The sequence below is a fragment of the Schistocerca piceifrons genome, chromosome 3 (genome assembly GCF_021461385.2).
Source record: "Schistocerca piceifrons isolate TAMUIC-IGC-003096 chromosome 3, iqSchPice1.1, whole genome shotgun sequence".
NCBI classification, from domain to species: domain Eukaryota; kingdom Metazoa; phylum Arthropoda; class Insecta; order Orthoptera; family Acrididae; genus Schistocerca; species Schistocerca piceifrons.
The window spans coordinates 223,773,747-223,781,514 of NC_060140.1; the positions used below are offsets into that span (position 1 = coordinate 223,773,747).

General features: G+C 44.1%; 1 non-coding gene across 1 annotated transcript; it reads left to right on the forward strand.

The window, feature by feature from the left end:
* The first annotated feature begins 4,312 nt into the window (after positions 1 to 4,312).
* Trnar-ucu lies at positions 4,313 to 4,387 on the forward strand. Its single transcript has one exon. It is a non-coding gene; the product is annotated as a tRNA-Arg (tRNA).
* Positions 4,388 to 7,768: the final 3,381 nt, after the last annotated feature.

Sequence of the window (7,768 nt, forward strand, 5' to 3'; positions counted from 1 at the left end):
AGGATTTTGAATTTTTTATTTCAATATACGTTATTTATTATGTCGAGGGACATGAAAGGGAAGCAGTGGTTGGGAAGGGAGTGAGACAGATGTTATTCAATCTGTATATGAGCAAGCAGTGAAAGAAACAAAAGAAAAATTCGGAGTAGGTATTAAAATCCATGGAGAAGAAATAAAAACTTTGAGGTTCGCCGATGACATTGTAATTCTGTGAGAGGCAGCAAAGGACCTGGAAGAGCAGTTGAACGGAATGGACAGTGTCTTGAAAGGAGGATATAAGATGAACATCAACAAAAGCAAAACGAGGATAATGGAATGTAGTCAAATTAAGTCGGGTGATGCAGAGAGAATTGGATTAGGAAATGAGACACTTAAAGTAGTAAAGGAGTTTTGCTATTTGGGGAGCAAAATAAGTGATGATGGTCGAAGTAGAGAGGATATAAAATGTTGACTGGCAATGGCAAGGAAAGCGTTTCTGAAGAAGAGAAATTTGTTAACATCGAGTATAGATTTAAGTGTCAGGAAAGTATTTGTATGGAGTGTAGCCATGTATGGAAGTGAAACATGGACGATAAATAGTTTGGACAAGAAGAGAATAGAAGCTTTTGAAATGTGGTGCTACAGAAGAATGCTGAAGATTAGATGGGCAGATCACATAACTAATGAGGAAGTATTGAATAGGATTGGGGAGAGGAGAAGTTTGTGGCACAACTTGACTAGAAGAAGGGATCGGTTGGCAGGACATGTTCTGAGGCATCAAGGGCTCACCAATTTAGTATTGGAGGGCAGCGTGGAGGGTAAAAATCGTAGAGGGAGACCAAGAGATGAATACACTAAGCAGATTCAGAAGGATGTAGGTTGCGGTAGGTACTGGGAGGTAAAGAAGCTTGCACGGGATAGAGTAGCATGGAGAGCTGCATCAAACAAGTCTCAGGACTGAAGACCACAACAACAACAACAACAACGTTATTTATACTGTTAACGATTGTGAAAGTAGTAATGAAAATAGTAAAATACGTTTTATAATATTGGAACTAAAATATCTTAATAAAAAACAGCTGTTTCACATTAGTAAACAAGTGAACAACGCGACAATACCCTTATGAATGCAAGTAAAAGTGAAACATTGTATTATGTAAGCACTATTACTGGATCATATAGCGAGTTTGAATGTGTGCATAGTGTTGCACACCAGAAAGTGAAATGGTGTTACTAACGATTTCATTATAACTGACACAAGCCAATAAAGCTGGCCCATCTCATTTAACTATACGGCAGCAAAAATAATAAGTTCAAATTGCATTTCATTCCGTTAATAAGACGAAGTTTGTTTAATGCGCGAAAGCCGTCCATAGTGCACTGCAAATTCTAATAAAAATGTATTATTTCTTATGATATGTGCATGTAAAACTGGTGTTTCAAGACACCATTGTGATATATTCAACCTGTCGGACGTTATCTATGAGAGTGAATGCATAAAACATTTTACAGAAACTTCATAGAAGTCTGTATAATTTATAGTACTCGGATGTTCCTGCAAATACAACATTCATAAAATTAATGGTTCTACGACATGTTTATTGATGGCCTACCTCCTGTCTGTTATCGCTGCTCCGTGCTCCGGCTGCATTTGACGGTGTCTTTGCGATTTTGTTGCTTGGGGACGGAAACGTTCATGTTGCTCGCCATTGCACTCGCCTCAAACTGATGCCTAGCAACGGTGTGGGCTGGCGCAGGGACTCCTGTATTGTTGGTAACCAGCCTCACGTCTCGATCTGCTGTTTACTGTAAGAGGACACGCAGAATGTAATCGGGGCTACCAAGACAGTGCCCCCGAGGATAAGGTACACCTGCTGTTGCCCGAAGGAAAGAAAGGGAGAATTAAAACGAGACGGAAAAGTGGAAGAATTAGTAAAATATATCAGTCAAGAGAAATCTCTCCTATTATTAAAATAATCAAAAATTGTTTTGGAAGTTCACTGCCCAGCAAAAGCTTTGAATACTGACGTAAGATGTAGTCTACGATATCAGAGGTCTCATTGATCTTGGCACTTCGCGCGTTATCCAGTCAGAGCCCATATACTGGTCGATGTTTACTACTGGCATGCTTTGTGGTCGTTTTCCAGTCATGTAAACATACCGCTGCCGCAGCGGCACACCGCTAGCAGTCCAGTATCAACAATAGCTTCATTCAGTTTGTGTTCAGCACTGCAGTAACATGCCACGTAGATCCATACAACACTTTGATAGAGTCAGGAAAGTGGGTTTATTTTCAGCTGGTCATACACAGCAATACGTTGTCGATCGGTTACACGTCTCTCAAAGTGGTATGTCTATGGTGTGGAGACAGTACAGAGAGACGGGAAATGTGAACGACAATCGTCGCACTGGTCGTCCTCGTATGACAACACCAATGTAGCATCGTTTCCTGCAACTATTGGCTCGCAGGCGCCCAGCATCAATAGCCATAAATACTGGAAATGACTCCTTCCGGGCAACATGGATTCGTATCTCAGACCAAACAATGCGTAGAATATTACTATAGGGAGGTCTTCGTTCCAGAAGACCAATGAGAAGTTTTGCACTGAACCAACAGAACCGACGCAATCGAAGGACCTGGGCTCCTGCACATCAGTATTGGACCATGGAGCATAGTGATGTTCACTGACGAGACCAGGATTGGTTTGCGTCTGGACTAGATGACGATATATTCAGAAAGTCCACCCGTTTGCAGGTGGAAGTGTAATGTTCAGGGCGACAATAATGATGGGACGGCAGGCCCCTCTAATTCCCGTCTACGGCAATTTGACTGGTCCCCGATACCCCCAAGAGGTCCTACAAACAATTGTAAGAGACTACAGATGTGAAGTCGGTGACAACTTCATCCTGGTCGATGACAATGGAAAAGTGCACCATACACTAGCAGTGCCTCGCTATCTTCAAAGACGCAACATCAACAGAGTGCAATGGCCACAGTCCCCAGACCTGAATGCAATTGAGCATGCATGGGAGTTATTGATGGTGGCCACTGCACAGGGTCCGAATCCACCTGACAATCTACAGGATCTACAGGATCTGAGCTGGCGTTGAGGAGTGGGACATCAAATCCCAAGATAAACTTGATGGTGTCATCCAGAACACGCCTCGCAGAGTAGAAGAACCCATCCGTGTACGAGGAGGAGATACTCACTACTTAAGATTGGTGATCATCATCATGAGATAAAGATTTTCACTATTTTTGTTTTGCAAGATGTGCACTTAGGAGAGAGCCTGCTTTGTTTTGTGAGGATTTTCTTGAAACTAACCAAAATCGTTCTTTTGCGTTTATTTTGTTAATAAAGTATCGCAGAAACCTCAGTGTCTGCACTTAAGAAGTCGTTGTTGTAAACTCTATGATATTTCAAACTTTTGTTGAGGTGTGTGTTTCACAGCTAAAGATGTGTGTCATTTAGCTTCGTTACCCAGGTAAACATCAGTGTGTATTGAGACTCGAACATCAGAAAAACTGAATTTATAGAACTAAAGGGACTAGACATGAATAAGTCTTACGGCCGAAGCTATAACGGGACATTCGTCAGAAGTGACGCATACAGTGGGGTGCAAAAAAGAAAAAATTCACAATTTAAATTTAGTCTTAAAACGCGTCGTAGAGGGTAAGAGGCTATTCAAAAATATCGCCATGTATTTTGAAACAGTTGAGATTTTAACAACAGCATGCTACCGTGACAGGATTTAAAATCTAGTGTCCAAAGACACTAAATCTAGCGAATCCAGGTGACAGACAAAACACCATCAAAATTACACCTAGAGATGGTTCATTAACACTCTTTAAGGCTCTGACAAACATAATGCCTAAAAGTAAGAAATTTAAATAACGAACTGTAGCAAGAGCTTTTAAAATATAACTCACTCCTACAGCTCTGTTACGCTTTAAAGCGCTACAACTATTTTTTAGACGCTACTGAATACAATATGGGTGTTGTTACGGCTACTGCAAGAGGCCATGGGAACAGGCCAGGCCAGGGCCTACAAACATAGTTATATGAAGATGTTACCTGTTCTTTCGGACATGTCCGAAAGAACAGGTACCATCTTCACATAGTTAAGGCTAAACCGCCATTGACCTTCTTCTTCGGTGCGGATGCACACTCATTGCCCGAACTCTTACGGGACTCGGTAAGATTGTCTGCGGCAAGCAATGAGTGTAATGGGCAGAAGCACTAGGAATGTAGCGTGTGGACATTAAGTTGGGAATGTGGGTTTCACAGGGAGCATGCAAGGGATAAATCCCTGAAGTCTCAGTATCCTCTGTGCCCTCGGTGGCTCAGACGGATAGAGCGTCTGCCATCTAAGCAGAAAATCCTGGGTTCGAATCCCAGTTGGGGCACGCATTTTCACCTGTCCCCGTTGATATATATCAACGCCTGTCAGCAGCGTAGGGTCTTGATTTAATTATCAAACACAGTTTCGTCAGATACAACAAGAAACGGCGCTATGACCTCCGGCAGTTGGCATACCGTGAGCCAGGTGAGCGGCATCGTTGTAACAAGATCGACACAGCAGTAATATAAAGCTACTGCTGTGCAGACGTCCGGTTACTTCACGCCCATGCCGTGGTTCTATTGAGGAATACGTGATGGGAAGCAGTGCTTTAGCGAAACAAGTATAAATCTCATTTTTAGATAGATGTATGCAGTTGAAAGGTGGCTTTCATTTGTGACGTTCATTTCGCAGATTATTCTGCATGTTTGAAGTAAATAAACCCATATAATGGTTAATTAGTCTTATTAGGTGGATTAGAAAGAGAGATACGTGATGATTAAACACATGTCTGAAATAATGCGGGCCTTGGTAATGAAAATATTTAGTTGCATGCTGTAGGTGTAAGCAAAGTAAAGTTGCCAGAGGAGGCGAGGAATGGATGGGCGCAGCCAGGGAGGCGAAGGCCGACGAGTGCCAGAAGAGCATTGTGCAGGGGCCGGGGGTCCCAGGGGATGCGGCCACTGACCGGCAAGCATCAAAAAGAACACCGCCGGGTGCCAGGTGAGAGAGAGAGGGGAAATGTCGAGCAGACAGAGAGCGTCCAACGTACGCGCTGGAGCCGCCAGGTCGCGCGCTGTTTTAGCGGCAAATGGGCTGAGCTCTGATTGAGCAGTTCATAAGAAAGTGCGGGAAACGTTGAGCATCTCCGCTAGGGAGATGTGGGAGACCTTTGCAGCGTCGGGATTGGCTAATTAGAGTTTGGCGGCAAGATTGTCGCAAGAGCATCATGAAGAGCAAGGCAGGTGGGAGAGCGTCTGGTGCTGTGAAAGTGGACAGTCGCTAAGTTCGGTAGCTCTGAGATAGGGACTTAGATTCTGAGGACTGTGCTGTGTATGATCTAGAGTCTGCAGCTACAGTAGGATAATTGCGTCCACGATAGGCATTGCATTGATTACTAGTATAATTGCAGTTGATTCCGCCTTATAGGCTGGCAGTCACCATTGAACGTAGTCAACCAGTGCACAGAGCTATCATACTGGTATTGCACGTTAGTACAAGACACACTGGGCTGCACCTTAAAGGTTGTTGAGCCAGTCTTGAAGCGTTGTATACCATTTAGAGGAAATATAGGGCTTGTGGTATTAATAGTTTCTGAGTAGTTTATTCTGCTCAAGATGTTTGAGAGACTTATCTTAATTCAGCGACTTGGCAGCTGCAGTCGTCACCCCAGCAGTATCGGCGGAGCCAGCGCGCGGGTAGACGGTATTGTAAAACTTACAGCAGCGGCACTAAAGTTCAGAAATAGTTGTTGGATCGTGTTCTTGCCATCCACTGAGCATCCGTGCAGTTTTGCTTACGATTCATTATTGGTTATTTGTCTTTTTGCATGTTGTTCGGTTTGTTTCTTGGTGGTGGTGTCCGAAGTACGTATTATTTCAGACACAAAAGAGATTATAGGAACGCAGTCAGATTGCACTTACCATTTGCTTATTCAGGGGCATAATTAAATCTAACTTCGCATCAACATAACATTAAGAGCTGAGAGCCAATCTTACCAGTGTAGTATATCTAAGAACAGTGTATAATTTGTTTAATTTGTTTTCCTTCATGATTTGTTCAATATGATCTAATTTCTATTGTGTGATAATATACGATAAATACAAGTTATTTACAATATCGCTTTTGATTCAGCAGTAGTGGTAGTTAGCCGTCACTGTCACAGTAATATATTTTATTCATGTTTAATATCGGCCACTACCCCAAGTGGAGACTTCCACAGTGTGGCAGCCACTACCTACGAGAAGAGGTCTACGCCATTCTACAAATCGACACACGGTTCTACAAGCCTCCACTGACTGCATGCCTACTGACTGAGTGCGAGTCCAGTGCTGTAGATTTGATCTCTTCCGCCCCGTGGACCTCATCGGGACTACTTCCAGTCGCTGCCTGCTTCCTACACTGCAGGGCAGGGCAGCGAAGCCGCGCAACTACGTTCGCCAGTGTGGGTGTACTATTGCTCTCCGCCTTCGCTCCCAGGGGTGATGAGGCCCATCTTCCTTCGTGGGATACACGGTGTGATTCCGCACCCTCCTGTGTGTTATACCCAAAGCCGTAAAGCTGCGACCAGAAGCCACACGCTCCGCCACATGCATCCGAGTAAGCGGTTCTGCTGCTACGCTGGCATCACCTGAGGAACCTTGTCACGGTCCGCGCGGCTGCCCCCGTCGGAGGTTCGAATCCTTCATCGGGCATGGGTGTGTGCTGTCCTTAACGTAAGTTAGTTTAAGTTAGATTAAGTAGTGCGTAAGCTTAGTGACCGATGACCTCCCCAGTTTGGTCCCACAAGACCATACCACAAATTTCCAAAGTCTCCATGGACCCTGCATGTCAGTAGGGGACTGTTCAAACTGGTGGAGGCTCTGTAATGGAGTAGGGCGTGTGCAGTTGGAGTGATATGGGACCCCTGATACGTCTAGATACGACTTTGGCAGGTGACACGTACGTAACCATCCTATCTGATCACCTGCGTCCATTCATATCCATTATGCATTACGACGGACTTGGGCAATTCCAGCAGGACAATGGGACACCCCACACTTCCAGAATTGCTACAGAGTGGCTACAGGAACACTCTTCTGAGTTTAAACACTTCCGCTGTCCACCAGACTCCCCAGATATGAACATTACTGAGCAAACCTGGGATGCCTTGCACAATGCTGTTCAGACGAGATCTCCACCCTCTCGTTCTCTTACGAATTTATGGACAGCCCTCCATGATTCATGGTGTCAATTCCCTGCAGAAAAACTTCACACATTAGACGAGTTCATGCCACGTCGTGTTGCGGCAATTCTGCGTGCTCGCGGCGTCCGTACACGATATTAGGCAGGTGTACCAGTGTAGAGACAATAATTATTAAAGGGACGTGGCAGTATAAACTAAAAGTGATAAGTGTTTCATTTATATCCTTTAATAACAGTTTCCATCATTTACACTTTTGACAAGTAAAATTTCATACAGTCTCTGTATTTATATTATACCATAAACTATGACAAATAAGGTTTAATCTAGCTTCTGTTACACTCTTAAACACTTCCAGTCCTGCCTGACAACTAACAAAACCCACAAATTATCCGTACTTCAGTTTCCGACCGATCAGAATTGCTACCTCCCACCCGTAAATGAAATTACAGAAAGTTTACGGCTGCGCTTTACCTTTGACAGTAACCGCCGGCCTCTCCGTTCTCCACCTGTCCTTGCCGAACTGCCACCCTCGTTCTGCTGGTT